The sequence below is a fragment of the Limulus polyphemus genome, unplaced genomic scaffold (genome assembly GCF_000517525.1).
Source record: "Limulus polyphemus unplaced genomic scaffold, Limulus_polyphemus-2.1.2 Scaffold2292, whole genome shotgun sequence".
NCBI lineage: Eukaryota > Metazoa > Arthropoda > Merostomata > Xiphosura > Limulidae > Limulus > Limulus polyphemus.
In genome coordinates, this window is record NW_013667902.1 from 152777 (window position 1) to 169601 (window position 16825).

Sequence of the window (16825 nt, forward strand, 5' to 3'; positions counted from 1 at the left end):
GCCCATAAAAATGGCAAAACACAAAATGTGAAAATACAAATTTGCATGTATCTCCACATAGAACCAACAAACCTTCATGTCAAATTTGTTGAAGTTCCATCAACAGGGGGTGAAGTAGTGGTAAAATATGCAAAATTGCTCATAAAAACTGCAAAACAGAAAATTAGTATGTATTTCCCCATGGACACAATGAACCTCCATATACCAAATTTTGTGAAGATCCATCCACAGGAGGAGAATTAGTGGTAAAAAATGCAAAACTGCGTATAAATACAGGAAAATGCAAAACTGAAATTTTGTATGTATCCCTGCATGGACTTAATGAACCTCTACACCAATTTTAGTGAAGATCCATCCACATGCTGCGAAGTAGTTACAGGGAACATACAACAGATAGTACTGTTATATTTATATACATAAGAGGGGTTTGAACCTATTTGGACAAATAGGCTTAACCAAGAGAATTTGTTAGAAAATTCACCCAATTAAAAATTTATTTTATTTAGGAGATGTGACTCCACTTAATTTTTTCTTCAGTTTTTAACCATCTTCACATCCTTTTTTCAAAACTACTACTTATTCATGATCTACTTTATGTATTCTTCTTACAAACCAAGCAATTCTTCTTATCCTAATTCTGAAATGTATGGCAAACATGGATTCTGTAATTGATTGTTAATATAACTTCTGTCGAAGCAAGTTACTTGTGTGGATTAGAACTAAATGTGTATAACTATTAAGAAGTATAGCTAATTAAATGTACAAACTGTATTACTAGTGATAAGAATGCAGTGTTTCTTCCATTGGAAACCCTCTTTGTTAAAATGAATCCAATAATATGTGTGATTTTGGTAGCCTAAGAGGCTTAGGTTAGTCTTAAATCCATATATACTATGAACAATGCAAAATAATTATTATAATAAGGTAATAAACATAAAATTACATTAAAAATAATAAAAGTAGATAAACATTCTAACCACACTATATGACTAATATTGTGCTCAAGTACAAAAGGCACTTGCCACTGTTTGAAGTGGATGGAGATAGACAAATTATACTTACTAATATGAAGTGAAGCAGTTTGAAAGTAATTTATGTCCAAAAAAATGTTAAAATGTTAGAAGTAACAACAATGATATAGTCTACAGAAAGAACTAACCAAATACAATGAGCCTGTGGTTCTTTAGAAAAGTCTTGATGTCATGTCATTGCTGAGCTAACAAATGGTATCAAAATGTGTGCTGAATGCTAAAAAAATCATAATTTATAGGTCAGTTGGAGACGAAAAAATTTAGAGACTAGTAAAATTTTGAAAATCTAGGAGTAGTAGTAGTTTAGTTGCATTGCTTGGTCACATATAAGACCAACAAGTAGCTAGAGCTTGACAATAGCCCATCTAAGAAATTACAGGTCACATAAAAATGTTGTTCAAGTATGAGAAATGTTCATTTTATGCTATTAAAAAGATGCTATTACAATATTTACAGATGCTTTCTTCTGTATTTAAATTAGTAAAGAAAGTATCTAGAGATCATTTGTTATAAATGTAATTAATTTGGTTCAATTTGGAAAATGTTAAATTGTGGATATAAATTTAGAAAAAATGGTTGAATTGCAGCATATAGATTTCATGACAACTCATTAATCAATTGAAATAATAATTGAGAATATGTAGTTACTGATTTATTTCTAGTGATAACACAGGTGTGGGTAGTTGTGTTATGGGTGCTGACTTAACATGGTGATTTTACTCCACAAATAGGAAAAGCAAACTTAATGGCTTCAGTGGTGATGTGTACCATTGGTTCATTAAAAAATTACACACTACGAGTGTGATGTAAATAAAGACTATTAAGACAATTTCGTTTTTATGTTTAGTATTTTAGCACAAAATGATAATATAGCAAATTAAAAAATTTTTTAAATTAGTGGTAGCAGTAAAATTTTATTAAATATTTTTATTCTGGATAACACTTCCTATATTCATGTATAGAAAACTAAAATAAAGTATGAAGGTACATAAAATTGTGGCTTAAAAATACATGTATTTTTGGAAGCTGTAAAACTATCCCTCTAAATAATTAAAATTCATAGGTTGTAAAAACTGTGCAACTGTCTGTGAACATAAAATATACTGAAGCTAAATAACAACAAAGCAAATAAATTACATTAAGTTGTATAGTATCACCTGATTTGTGTATTTTATGAAGTATACAATCATGTATCTCCTAAGAACAACAAAGTTTCAGGAAAAAATAACTAATGGTGTTGGTTTAGGTTGTTATGGAACTCTCAGAATTACTGCTTAGACATCAACAAATCAATTAAAACCAGTATTCTGGGGATCCTGCTGTAAAATCAAAGTTTTAATTAAACTGATGAATGTTGCAGCAATAATAAGCAAATCAAAATTAGTTTTTCTGATTGGTATCTTCTATAAGAGAATGAGTTTTACTTCCTCATGACCCAAGAGCTAGTGCAAATTCATTTATGTTGGTGGGCAATTTAGATTTCATATATCTTAAATAGCTCAAATCTTTATTCAGGATTTTAAAAAAAAGTACTGGAGGGGTTTATTTAAGAATCAACCTACTAAATACGTCAATCCTGACTTGTAGACTAGATGTTAAATTGCATGAAAACATAATAATTATATTATAAATTGTATTTTAAATCATTGATATTCATCATGAAACATAGTTATAAAACTTGCATTGCATTTTCCAGAATGTCTTTTCTTCTGAATTGGAATTTTCAGCCTTAATATCACTTGTGATACCAAAGTTCAGAATCTATGGAACATATATATATTTTTTCCTTGTTTGATGACTGTACTTAAATTTCTTTAAAACAAAAACTTTTTTTCCAATAATGTAATACTTTTTCTGTTAAAATTTTCTAAAATATAACATACAAAAGTATGTTATTTATAAGGTAATGTAAATCATACAGACTTCAACAAACCTTGTGTTTTTACAAATCCATATTAACAAGCATTTTGCTAAATGTCTGTTTTAACATGTGTCATATGAGCCCAGGGGGGTCTTTTTTTATTATATATATATATATACAAAAATTGAATGAATATTTCACAAGTTATGCCACTTTGTTTCCAAGTGGACGTGCATAGTAAAGCACATAGGCATGGTAATACAGTTACTATGGGATGGTAGCTGTTTGACTCGTCTTCTTTTGCTGTGACCACGCTCAAAAAACTAATGACTTCAGTTGATCATCTCTTGGGAAATCGTCATTCCAAATGTCGTCTTTAAGCACACAGACTGCATTTTTAGGTGTAATAGTGCAGTTTGATTCAAACACAATTGACACCAAAGTGTCTCTGTAAGGTTGCTGTATTCCCCTAGAAGAAGTAATGTCAAGGGTACCATGTTTTTCATACTTTGCTGTCAGAGCTGTGATACATTGATGAATCTCCATGTTGAATCGATTAGAATATGTAGACTGCAGTTCTTCAAGCATTCTTCCAGGTCCCATTTTATTCCGCTGGTTCTTGAGACCTTTCTTGAACATTTCAACAACATTGTCCTTGCACCAGTCTACATACTTTTGGCCATATATTTTACTGTGTGGTGGATTTATTGCCCAACCAAGAGTAAATTCCTATACAAAGTAGCTGGAATTTGATTTACTTCTTGTGCCCATTTCTGAAGTATTGGAGGATTCGTTGGCTGCTTCCCACCATGATTTTGTGATATTTTTACTGTAGGGGATAATCTATCACATGAACAACCATAATGGCTGCATTTGAAGCATACTCCACAACAAAGGTGCTTCCATTTGCATGTTAAATACTCCATGAGAGTCCCCTTATTGTTCCCTACCACATTTTCCTTCACCTGGCCATCAACTGAATCGTTGATTCATTAAAAGTAGTGCCAAATGGCCACATTTCAGCTAATAAGAATGATCACAAAGTTAGAGCAAAAAGATAAAAAAGCTGCAATGGATTAGCATTTCTTGATCAACAACAAAGGTTCCCTTTTGGCTCATACGACACTTACTGACTATATTACCAAACTTTAACTTGAAGTAGTAAGGGGTGATAGGGTAGAGAGCTAACTTATGAGTGTCCAAAATGAAATAATTTAGTAAAAGTTTTCCACTTAGAAAGGGTTACTATTTTTTAGTGAATTTTAATAACTTTTTTGCAGAAAAAAATATCCTTAAGTTCAAGGAGTTTGATTAGAATAATTAATTATTTTTGCAAAAACAACTTATTTTCTGGATTTGTAATAGTTGATCATGATGTTTATAAACAGATCTGAAAAAGTATGAGTGTATGTACTATACTAGTTCTAAGTTTGGGAAAATAACTCTGTGTATGCACTTTCAACATATTTACTCCAATAATAAATATTGGTTAGATATATTATCCAATACTGTTTAAATATAAAATAAAATAGTGTTAAAAAGTATCCTCATTGTGATGTGTTTGACATAGATAGAATTAACAAAAATTATATTTCACTAACTTAATCTAAATCACACCTCAGCAGTTGTTCAAGCAATTTGTTAATATAAATAGTGTCTGGGCCACTACTTTTTTCTATAGTGTCCCAGTCAACCTTTAAGAGCCCTGGTTGTAGCAAAAGACCTTATCAGCAGTATGCATAACATGTACAATGCGGTTGACATATTATACATTCTTCTTTACTTTCACTCAGGATTTCCCAATAGTAATACAATGGCATTATTCAGATTTGTACATTTTAATTAATACATAAAATCTAGTGAGAATTTGTGTAACATATACAGCTAGTTTTTCAAACTTGGAAAATCATGCTATTTGCTAGTTCCCATTGATTTTATTTGATCAATTTCTTGTATGTATAGATTTATTTGTAAAGAAAAGTTGAAAGATTGAGCTGTAAGATGATGACTTTTGGAATTACTGTTTGATTTCAAAGGAAAATGCAATTTTGGCTGCTTAATGTATCTTAGAGTTTCTGTGATATAGAAATATCACTAAAGTGTAATTAAAACATGAGCGTAAATATGTTCAATTTCTTCTCTCCAAGGAAACATGGTCCTCAGTTAATACCTGGAAATACAAGGCATAACTGGTTCACCAGGTAAGAGTTTAATGTATATATAAACAGTGGTGACAGCTTAGTTACAACTTCTAATCCACTTGGTTTAACAGCTTGTCTTGTATGTATGTGTATAATTGTACTTAATGTAGTAAATCAAGCATCTTTCACTGCTTAATATAGATTTCAAATTAGTAATCACCTATTCAAAGCAAATTGGGAAAGAGTGTGTAAACTTAGTCACCAATGAAAATATAGTTCATACAGATAAAAGTAGCAAAATAAAAAAAAGAACATACTTCAATGCTTTTAGTGATATTTTAAAATTAGAAATTACTGAAAGAGAGTTTGGATTTGTAGAGTTATTTCTTTGCTTGCAACCTTGAACTAAACAGTTGTGTTTGTAATTGTGTATTGTGATAAATCCTAGAATAAACTAATGAATTATGGAATTTGAAGTAATAATGGTATTTTAATTGCTACAATTTATCAATTGTGTGTGTGTGTTGAAAGGAGTAAGAATTTTCCATGAGATTGGTGTGTTTTTTTAACAGGTATTATAGACTACTTTGACAAATTTAAGTGTATCGTGTATTGCAAATTCTGCAGCATCAGTTTTACAATAGCCATAACTTTATCAGAAAATAAAAAATGGCAGACCAGGTTGCTATTGGCAAAACAATTGCTTTGCAGGAATTAAATGAAAGAGGAGTGAAAGAAGAAAAATTGAGGAAATCTACTTGAGACAAAAATTAGACTTGGTAAACACTTATAAATTAGTATGATAATAATATAATTTTTTTAAATCTGAGACACTGTTCAGTAAAGAGTGAGCTAAGCCTACTCTACGAGTATAATAAACTTTACTGTTTAGTAATGATGTATGAGAAACACCTGGTTTTCTAATTAAAACATATAAGCAGTCAAACATTATTTAAGTACACAATTTTAAAGACTATTCTCAGACCATTATCAGTCTCAAAATAGACACACTACATGTTTGCAACTACATTGCACTATATTTTAACTGCTGGTTCAGCTTATTTTGTCTTTTTTTTGAAATAATAATTTAACGTTGATGATATTAAGATTAACAGCTTTTTGAAGCACAAATTGAATATTAAACAGTTTAATTAAAAAGCAAGTTACAAAAATTACTAGCTTAGACACACCATGCACATAATTTTATAGGGTATATCATGTGAGAACTGCAACAACTGTTATTTCATCATGGCTTGCATCATATTTTGTTGTGTTGAAGGATATAAATGTTTTCCATAATAGATTCAGTTGAAGGCCTATATTGTTGTATATGAGTCTGTCTGCTTTTTTTTTACTTTAATTGCTAACTTTTTTTTTGGACAATGTTTTGGTTCTATGATGAGTTTTGTTTTTATGAATCTGATTCTTTGATCATTTTGATACATGTTGGTGATGATGGCTGATTTTCCATTTCTATGTGTTGGTTTTATGATGAGTTTTGTTTTTATGAATCTGATTCTCTGAACATTTTGATACATGTTGGTGATGATGGCTGATTTTCCATTTCTATGTTTTGTTTTTATGATGAGTTTTGTTTTTATGAATCTGATTCTTTGATCGTTTTGATACATGTTGGTGATGATGGCTGATTTTCTATTTCTAAATTGTGACAGTGATCTTCATGTTCTTTTATTCTTACACTCGGAGACTGTTTAGTTTGACCTATCTAAACTTTGTTGAATGAACATCAGATCGAATATATTTTTTGGAAAGTATTGATGATGTCTTTTTCCTTTATTTAATTTACTTGAGAGTTTTCCAATAGGCTTGAAAACTGACTTGATTTGGTTTTTTTCAATAATGTACCTATTTTATTTACGATCTTCAAATAATAAGGTAAATATTTGTAGGTTCAAGTTTGTTTTATCTATATTGTTTATAAAACATTTTTGAAGGACAATCTCTTGATTGTGTTGGTGTCAAATCCTCATGATACAGCAACATTTTTTTTAAGTAGTTAATTTTTTTCTTGATTCCTTTTTTTTTAGTCTGAGCAGGTATTCATCATATGTCAAATTAATGTTCTGTAAATGCTAATTTTTGGGGTGTAAGCATGGTTTAATCTTTTCTGTGAGGATAGACAAAATGGTTTTCAATGAACTTTTGTTTGTATCGTGTCATCAGAATTTCTTGATTAAAACATCTAGAAAAGCTATTTTATTGTCACTTTTGACTTCATAAGTGAACTATTTAGAAGAATCAATATAATGTAGTTTATTTTGTCCTAAAAGTTTCTTAATCAACAATCATCTTTGAATTTAATGGCGAAAGTGTCATTCACATAATTTATGTAGAAATATGATTTTTGTTCTACTTTGTTTAACAGTGTTTTTGAAATCATCCATGTAAATGTTGCAAAGAAAAGATCATAGAGGATTTCTTTAGGTGAGTCTTTGATTCTGTTGAAATGTTCATTGTTAAACTGGAAATAGGAGTTGTTGAGACCTAATTTTATTAGGGTAATGATTTCATATTTTTCAGATTCAGATGTAAATGTCTTTGCAAGTTTTTTTGATAAGAACATCTAGAGTCCCCATTAATAGAACTTTTGTGAACAAACTTTTTGTATCAAATTATACCATGTTTTTATAACCAAGAAAAAACAAAATGGAGGTAGGTGCTTCCAGCCAGTTGCCTTCTCTCTAGTCAGCAGTCCAAGAAGAAGAATAAATGGTGGTGCGGGTGCCACCAAATATTTGCTTTCCCTTTAATCAGTAGTTCAAAATTAATGACAATAGCAGATAGTCTTAGTAGTTTTGCCTTTAAAGCAGGGTGAAGAAGCTTCGTGGCAATTGGAAATGAATCAAAGCCTGAATAGCTAAAGATGAACAAAATTGAAGTGTAGATAATCCATTATGTAGCTTTGTGCTTAACTACCGTATTGCTAACTGTACATATTTTCTAATAAACATACAGTGCAATGAAATGTTTAATAAAATAAAAAAATGTACATACTTTTAATTTTTTGTAGAATCTTCTTTTGGTTATATCTGTAATTTCAAGTCTTTTACTTTTCACATATAGTTAACTTTTAATGTTTTATTTTCCTTTCCTGTTCTATACCTTTAATACTCGACACAAGTCAATAGTGCCCTCGAGGCATAATTGCAGGAGCTTCAGCAGAAGTGCTCTAGCCTTCGGCAAAATTATCTTACCCTTGTGTAAGATTTTAAGCCTTAAGAACTGACAGAAGATATGATGTATATTTAAAAAAAAAGTTTAAACATTTCAATTTTGCATTTAAAACATAAATAATACAAAATTAACTGCCTTCCAGTGGCACAGCGGTATGTCTGCTGACTTACAACACTCGAATCCGGATTTTGATACCCGTGGTGGGCAGAGCACAGATAGCTCATTGTGTAGCGTTGTGCTTAATTACAAACATAATTAACTAAGATACAAAAGTAAGACCTAAATACAATTTAACTGTCTCTCTAACTATAACATATTTAGCTAAGAAAAAGTAAGTGCTATCATGGATAAAACAGCCAACAATACTACAGGCAGTTACATCTACCAGATGACAACTGTGCACTAATTTCAAAATAACTATTGTTGGATTATAGAGTAAGATGAAAGAGAGGATGTGACAGGTGGGTGTGACAAGAAGGTTCTGATTTTCTATTTGATGGCTCTGTAACCAAACAAAATTGAAGGCTGTAAAAATTATGCTTTATGGATTTGATCGTGAGTAACTTATGTTAAGTTTTATACTTATTGGAGTGGTGAAACCTAGAGAAAATCTGTCATTTTTCACACTAGGGGAAAATTCATGATTTATTTAATATTGACTTATCAAATTAAGAAATTAAAACTTATACACTATTAAGATATAGATTATTAGCTATGATTTTATGCTATACTAATTGGTATAACACAAACAAAAAGTAGTTTAATTAAATTTTGAATGTAAGTCACTAAAAACCTGATGACATACACAGTAAAGGATGTCTTTGCAGAGAGGGTTCATAGGTAATTATATTGATTAAATTGTCCAGCTCTAACAGTTGTCATCAAATGATGTAGTGTTCTAGAACTTAATTAATTAGGAGACAGGTGAGAATAATGAAATATTTTCTTTGTAACAGCTTATTCTTGTTCTTAAAATATTTCATCACTCACTTGTAGTATCTTCTGAAGTATTATTTTCAAATGGCCTCTTTGGCATTTGGCTTTTTAAAAAAAACAGGGACTTAAGAAATTTTAGTAAAAAGTGATATCGTGGAATATGTAATACCAGCAATATCAGACACGGTTGACAGATCTATTTCTTTGCTCTTTCATTTATAATGCACATCATAGACAAGAGACAAATCACTGAATTCAGATGTTGTTGAACACAGTTGATGGACTTGTCACATTGAAACCCATACTTCGCTATTTTTTATGGCTCTCCCTGTAGAAATTGGAGACATTACTTCTACTGTGTCTTTCCAACATACTTAGAATTGCATATGTTTGTTTGTAGACTGACCTTCTTGATATTTGTCTAATATCCCCACCCACGTTTTTCAATTTAGGTTTCTGATCTGACTTTTTGGAGTCAAAGGTCAAACATTACAAAACCTTATGTTTAAATCAGCCAATATGAGACTTGCGCAAAGGTACCTTGCAGGGTTGCTGACCATCTGTAATTTGTGGATAATCAATAATAATAAAAAAGTCATATTATAACACAATCTGTAAATCCTTGAAAAACAAAAAAGAAATTTAACCTCTTAAGTTTCAGTTGTTGTTTTTACCCAAAAATATCAGGTTTTTATTGCAGATAATGATTATTTGAACCTTTTAGATGTTTTGAATATATGCATATGTAAGATTGGAACTTTTTTCACACAAAAGTTTTAGAATTTTATCAAAGTCTGTTATCCATTTATGAACTGCTTCTAATCTTCTTATGCTATACACTTGAAAATCTGAAGCAACGTATACATCTCAACATTTTGCAATAGTATCTAGACTCCTTTTTCACTTTTGTATCACATTTTGAGCAGCAGACTGTATTTTAGGAACTTTTTTTTCTTGATAGAAGGTATGATGCTTGGGAAGTGGTTTTCTGTCAATCGAATTGGATTTACTTGTTTTTCTGTATAAAGTCTTGGAGAGTGGTATGCTTTTATGATCTTCTTAACCAGTTCTATCCTATATTCAAGATGTTTTCTGGTGCCTCCACTTTTTATATACAAACTCCAGATGTCCTAGTTGAGGAGATAAAAACATATTTTTTGGTATTTTTTGTTCCATGATACTATAAGGTATTAATTCACCCTGTCAGTGTCACCCATTGTATCATTGAATCGATGACCATTTTGGGCTTCTTCATTTCCTAGCGACCTTGGACTTCGACAATATCTACATTATGAACATTTAAAAGCAATGAAACATTTATTGTTTTTCTACTTCATAGCTGCTATATTGTAATTTTTTAAATTTTTGTTAAAACGACTTTTTGGAATGTTTTTCCAGTTTAGTCAAACTGACCAACATAGGTTGGTTGTTAAAGAAATGAAGTAGTCTGCAAGTTGTGGTGATATGTAAAAGCTGTTAGTTTTTAGACAACGTCTCTTGTCTAACAGAGGTTCTATTAATGTCTAGAGAACTTGGATGTTGCTACAGAGAAGTCTTAATATTAATATTCTTCACCTTAAAACAGTTCCCCTCCTTGTGTAAATGATGCTGTACACAAACAACTTTATACAACTGTACAGAAATGGAAAAGTATTATAAAAGCATGTAACTACTACTTAAGTGATCCTTTTGAAGGCTGTACACATTTACACATGAATTTATTTTTTTGTATCAGCAAGAATTAGTTTTATTTAAATATAAGCTAAATATTAACATTTATACAAAACATTAATGTGTTCAGTGGGTTGGAACATGTGGATATTATGGTGAAGGCCCATTACTGTTGTTGATGATAGACTGTTTATTGTGAGAAATAATCAGATTACTCGTAGAAAACCTACTTTTATATTATGCAAGTGCTGAAATGATGACAGTTACAGGTTACTGAAATATCTAGTCTATCAATATTTGCTGTCAGCAGACAAGGTTACATTCTACGTTATTAATATTCTTTTTTGTTTAATTTCCTGTTTGGTATAATTAACACTTTCCATTACTTTTCTACTTTTAAACATCTTCTTCTTTATAAAACAGATGCCTATTTATCAGATAATGCTTTAAGAGAAGTTTTTTGTATGCATTATATTAAGCTGATTTGATTTATCTTGGTGTATGTAGATGATTTAGGTTTAGGATGTTTATTAATAAATCTTAAATTGAGGTTGATGCACATACATGCATGTGGATAATGTGAGAATTAGATGCTTGCTTTTTCTTTTGTAGAATTACTCAGTTTCAACTCTTATTAGTGGCTGGTTAATGATATTTTTCAGAGTTAAAATCAACATTTAATTAAATAACTTTATTATCAATGTATATCAGTAAGCTTAGCATTAAAATGTAGTTTATAAGCAAAATGTTTATAAATTATTAATTATCTTCAAAATAAAATATCAGTCTTTTCTATACCATTTGTTGCCTCTACACTCCAAGTTGCCCATTTTAGATTTTCTTTCTACCGTTATATTATGCTGTGTATGTCAAACTAATAAGAAGCATATACTATAAATTTTGACAAGCCAGACTATATGAAAACCTCCAAACTTCTTACTCTACTTAAAACAAACAAAAAATTAAAACCCTCATGACATACCCATCTCCATATCATTTTTGTCTTTCACAAAATATCAATAATTCTCGGATATTATTATTGGATTATTCATAACCAATAGAGAGGACAGCTTTTTCATAGGTGTAGGAGGCAAATTAAAAGTGGGGAGAGGGGGGTAAGGTTTATTTGACTGAGTCTTGTAAAGGAACATGTGCTATAGCACCCTCTACAGCCCAGGAGGCTCTGGTTTTCTGGATTAAATTTTATGCATCCTACTGCTTTTCATGAGGGTAATATTACTAATTTTCATGGATTTTCAATGGGACAGATTTGACTAGTTTTTAAATATTTTCTGCCTATAGAATGCTCTAATACTTGGACCATTATGTCATAGTTGTATGAAATAATAAACTAACTTCACTACTATTTGTACTGGGAAATGAGGGCTACACTAGTGCCTTGATTATCTGCAATCCTCAGTCATCTCTGGTTTTTTCTTCTCCCCACATTTTCTCAAAATATTGTGCCGTTAGAATTATAGACAATTTACATGTTTTGGAGAAATTATCGCTCAGAAATTAATTTTAGTTGCAAAAGTTCAGGTGTTGCATGATATCTGAGATTTTCGTGTGCAGGATCTGGTGTGCGTTCAAATCGTAAGTCAGCTGGTTGAAACCCAGCCTTGTCTCTTTTATTCTTAGCTGTTAAGACAGGAATACAAAATATTTGCAAATTGGTTAACTATTTGGTTAGTGATTAAAAACATAGTACACAAAAACATACAAAATACACATTCAGATTTCTTAAAGATTTCACTCAACTTCAGTTGTCATCTGCTGTTCTATGCTACACAGTGGGCATCCCTTAACCACAGATTGTGTTGGGGTGTCACCCAGTTACGCATTATCCTGTTATCTACATATAATTGGTATCTTCAGTCTGTTTTAACAAAAGCTTTTGCGTAATAATTTCCAAGCATAGAGTTGTGCTAAGTTTTGACTTATTTTTCATAGGTGTTGATAGCGTGTAAATGCACTTCAGCATCTATAGCAAAAAAAAGCGTCAAAATTTAGGAGCCATTTATACCTATGTTTAGCAATTGAATTCAACTAAAACAGGATTGGGCAATCAAAAGGGGAGGTATTATAGAAGAAAAAATGGAATTCGACACGTACCTCCTGAAATCGAGCGTGACTGATTAACACTTGACTTTTATGATTATGACAGCTTTTATAATTTTTCATGATAATTTGATTAACTGACAGTAAAAAGATTATAATTTAAAACAAGGAACTTGAATATGTTAAAATTCTCTATTTAGATTAAACAATGGGTTAACTAGTGAGTGGTGCCTCCATTATCTGCTGTTTCTGTTATCCAAGATTTTTTGCTTTTTCTGGACCAGCAAGGATAATCGAGGCACCAGTGTATATTTACTTACTTTCACAATGAGTGCATGCTAACGATCACTTGATATCAACAACCACTTGATGGTATTGCCTGAACTAACTGCCTTTGGTCCTGTCTGAGTCTAAACATGTGCACTGATTGGTTGCATTGAGAGAAAGAAGAAATACAAAATGGTGTGAATTAGAACATGTTGTACAACCACAATGCCGATTAGTTAGTAACGTCATTTGCAACTGCAGTGCTTCACTCCTGAAAAAAACATGAAAAAGTGCTGAATCTGCCATTAAAATCCTAGAAACAAAGTTTGATTTAGGACTCGAAGAACGTGAAAATAGTTCCGGACTTCTAAGAATCCAGAACTGTTCTAGATTTGAGTTCTATTTATCATAGCCCTACATAAAATGGGAGAAAATGCTAGGCACTATGATGAAATTTTTAATAACCATGGCGACCTGGTGCCTGGGATTTATCAAGGCTTGGGTTAGATTGTATACACCTCCAAAATTTTCTAAAGTAATGCTGAAAAAGAATATAGCACACAATCAATGCAAATGGCAAATATATTAAATACAACATTAAAATAGATACAATAAAATTAAAAATATGTTTAATCCATGCCAATCTATGGCCTCTGAAATGTTAACTCTACATGTTTTGACTTTTTCCACATCATCATTAGTAGTGAACTTGCAAGACAAAAGTGTCATATTTCTGCCTTCTTAACTAGGTTGTGACCTGTGTGTAGGTTTACTATTTCTGCATAATTCTTAGGAGAGATCATGCCACATGCTTACAAAGATATTCACCAGATCTTTGTTTGTATTTAATAATTCATAAGCTTTTTAATACTTTATTATTTCTAAAGAATCATGGATTTTATTGGTCTTAATACCTTTTGGTTGAGCCAGTATGGCTGTTTTTTGTACATGTTCTGCTATGGCTGAGTATTCAGTCTTTTCATTTCTTACACATCTTTTATGTTCTCTTAAACAATATTTTAAATTACATTTTGTTTGTCCAGTATAAATCCTTCCACATTCACATTAAGTTTTATAAATTCCAGCTTTTTCTGTTAACTTTATATTATCTTTAGTGTTACCTGAAATATGTGTCACCTTATTAATCAGTTTAAATATTGGGTAAAATATATGTTGTTTTTCAAACACTTTAAATAAGCTAGAAGTTAAACCTTGAACATATGGCAATACTAAACATTCCTTTTTAATTTTATCATAATTAGGTTTTAAAGTAATACCATGATTCATTATTACCACATTAGTGAATTTCTTAACTGCTCTCTCTACAATAGTTAGGTTAAATCCTTTTTCAACTGCTATATATCATGAGTAATAACTCATTTTTTAAGTTCTCTTGTTTTGCACATATCTTCAAAATTCTGTGAACATAAATATTAAACAGAAATTTTTTTCTTTCAGTATAATTCCTGGTGTGGTGGTATAAGAAGAAAAAAAGATTTCAGGTAAATAGATATCTCTAAATTCCCTTGTTCATTTCTTTTTACCAATACATCTAAAAAAGGCAAACTATTATTTTTCTTGGTTTCTTAAGTGACTTGTATAGATGAATAGCATGGAAACAAATAATAAGATTCTGTATAATCATAACTTTAGCAAGAATGCATATGACTCAGATTACACTGGACAACTAGTGAAAACTCAAGTGATTTTGCAAAACTTTATTTTTGAAGATCTTTTAAATTCTAGTTCTGAAACATAAATTCTTTTATACATTTTAGAAAATCATTTTATATACTGTCTACCTCCAGTTCAAATAAAGTCCGAAATAGTATAAATCGCCCAAACAGTTTCTGCCAAGGAAAAACATCACACACAAAGTAAAGGAAGCTTATTACCACTATTTTGAGTATAAAATTGGTGACCAATAAAGACATTGGGCTCCACATGTGTGTTGTACAGTTTGCACATCTGGCTTGACGCAGTGGCTGAATAAGAAGAGAGCAAGTATACCATTTGCTGTTCTCATGATATGGCATGAGCCCAAAGATCATCTAATTGACAGTTATTTTTGAATGACCAATGTTTCTGGATATTTGGTCAAAAATAAATAATGCATTAAATATCCAGATATTGCATCTGCAATGAAACAAGTAACCTCATGTGGATGGTCTTCCAGTGCCACATCCACAAATGAATTGGGAAACAGAATAGTTATCCTGTGAAGAAGACAATGAATCATCCTCATTCTCTTCATGTAATAATTCTATTCCTGTGGCACCTAAACATAATTTGCTTGAATCTGAACACATAAGAAGAGTTAAATGATCTGAGTTGTGACTGGTTTCTATCAAAGCAGCATGGGGAATTTCTTGGCTCTTGTTTACAGCAATGGAATTTATTAGTTCCAGGAACAAGAGTTTCAATTTACCATAAAAGTTTTGCTTCTCACTATAGAATGCAAGATACTTTAGTGTATAAATGTTGATGCACTAATGGAAGATTTAGGTACTGAACATAATCCTCAAGAATGAATACTTTTTATCGACTTTAGCACAATGGGAACACTAAGCCATCGATTCCTGTTGCTCATGCTGTGAACATGAAAGAAACTTATCAAAGCATGCAGATTATACTTGTGGCCATCAAATATGATCACTGCATGTGGAACATATTTGGTGATGTAAAAGCAGAGTAGGTATACCAAACATTGTTGCCTTTTGTGTTTCTGGGACAGCAAAGATGATAAAAATCATTTCAAAAAGAATGAATGAGAGAGAATTACATACCAGGGAAACAGAATATTAAATATCAGTTTTTAATGAATCCTCAAACTGTGCTTTTGCCCCCACTTCATATTAAACTGGGACTCATGAAAAATTTAGTAAAAGGAATGAACAAATATGGTAATGGTTTCAGATATCTGTCTGATAAGTTTTCAAAAATCAGTGAAGAAAAAATGAAAGGAGTTATTTTTGTTGGGCCACAGATGCGGGAAGTGCTGATAGATGATGAATTTGAAACAGTACTCAATGAGAAAGAACTTGCTGTCTGGGAAATTATTCAAACTGGTTGTCAAAAAATTCTTAGGAAATCACAGAGATGAAAACTATGCTATGGTGATTGATGATATGCTTGAGAACTATGGGAAAGTGGAGTCTAGGACATCACTAAAGATGCATTTCTTGCACTCCCATGTAGACTTCTTTCCAAATAATCTACGTGCAGTGAGAAATGAGCATGGTGAATGTTTCCACCAAGATATTTCTACAGTGTAACAGTGATATCAAGGATGATGGGAGATTACTGTTGGTTTTTGGAGTGTGAAACAGAGAACATACACACAAGATGCAACAAGTCAAGCAGATATTTTGTAATAAAAAATAATATCATGATGAATGTTTTGAACATAGCCTGAATGTATTTCAGTATATAATCTTATTATACTCATTGCTTTTTAAACTTGTATTGCTATTATGTATTGTTTTTGAACATTTTTAAATGCAATTCTCAATGAAGATATAAAGTTATTAAAGAAAAAGTTATTTTCATGATATATAAGAATAATTTGAATAAATACTATCATAACTACGAAACTAAGAGGTAGGACACGTAATTTACTAACATAGTACCTTTAGTAAATAAGTCAATTGTACTAAACTTAA

At 31.0% G+C, this 16825-nt stretch overlaps 1 long non-coding RNA gene across 2 annotated transcripts in view; it reads left to right on the top strand.

Annotated features, from left to right (window-relative positions):
- The window catches only part of LOC111087556, a 30107-nt gene that overhangs the window by 5218 nt on the left and 8064 nt on the right, over positions 1 to 16825 (top strand). For both annotated transcript variants that reach the window (XR_002612234.1, XR_002612233.1), the window contains exons 2-4: positions 5040 to 5093; positions 7420 to 7478; positions 14622 to 14665. This is a non-coding gene — a long non-coding RNA (uncharacterized LOC111087556). The remainder of the gene's footprint in view (positions 1 to 5039; positions 5094 to 7419; positions 7479 to 14621; positions 14666 to 16825) is intronic.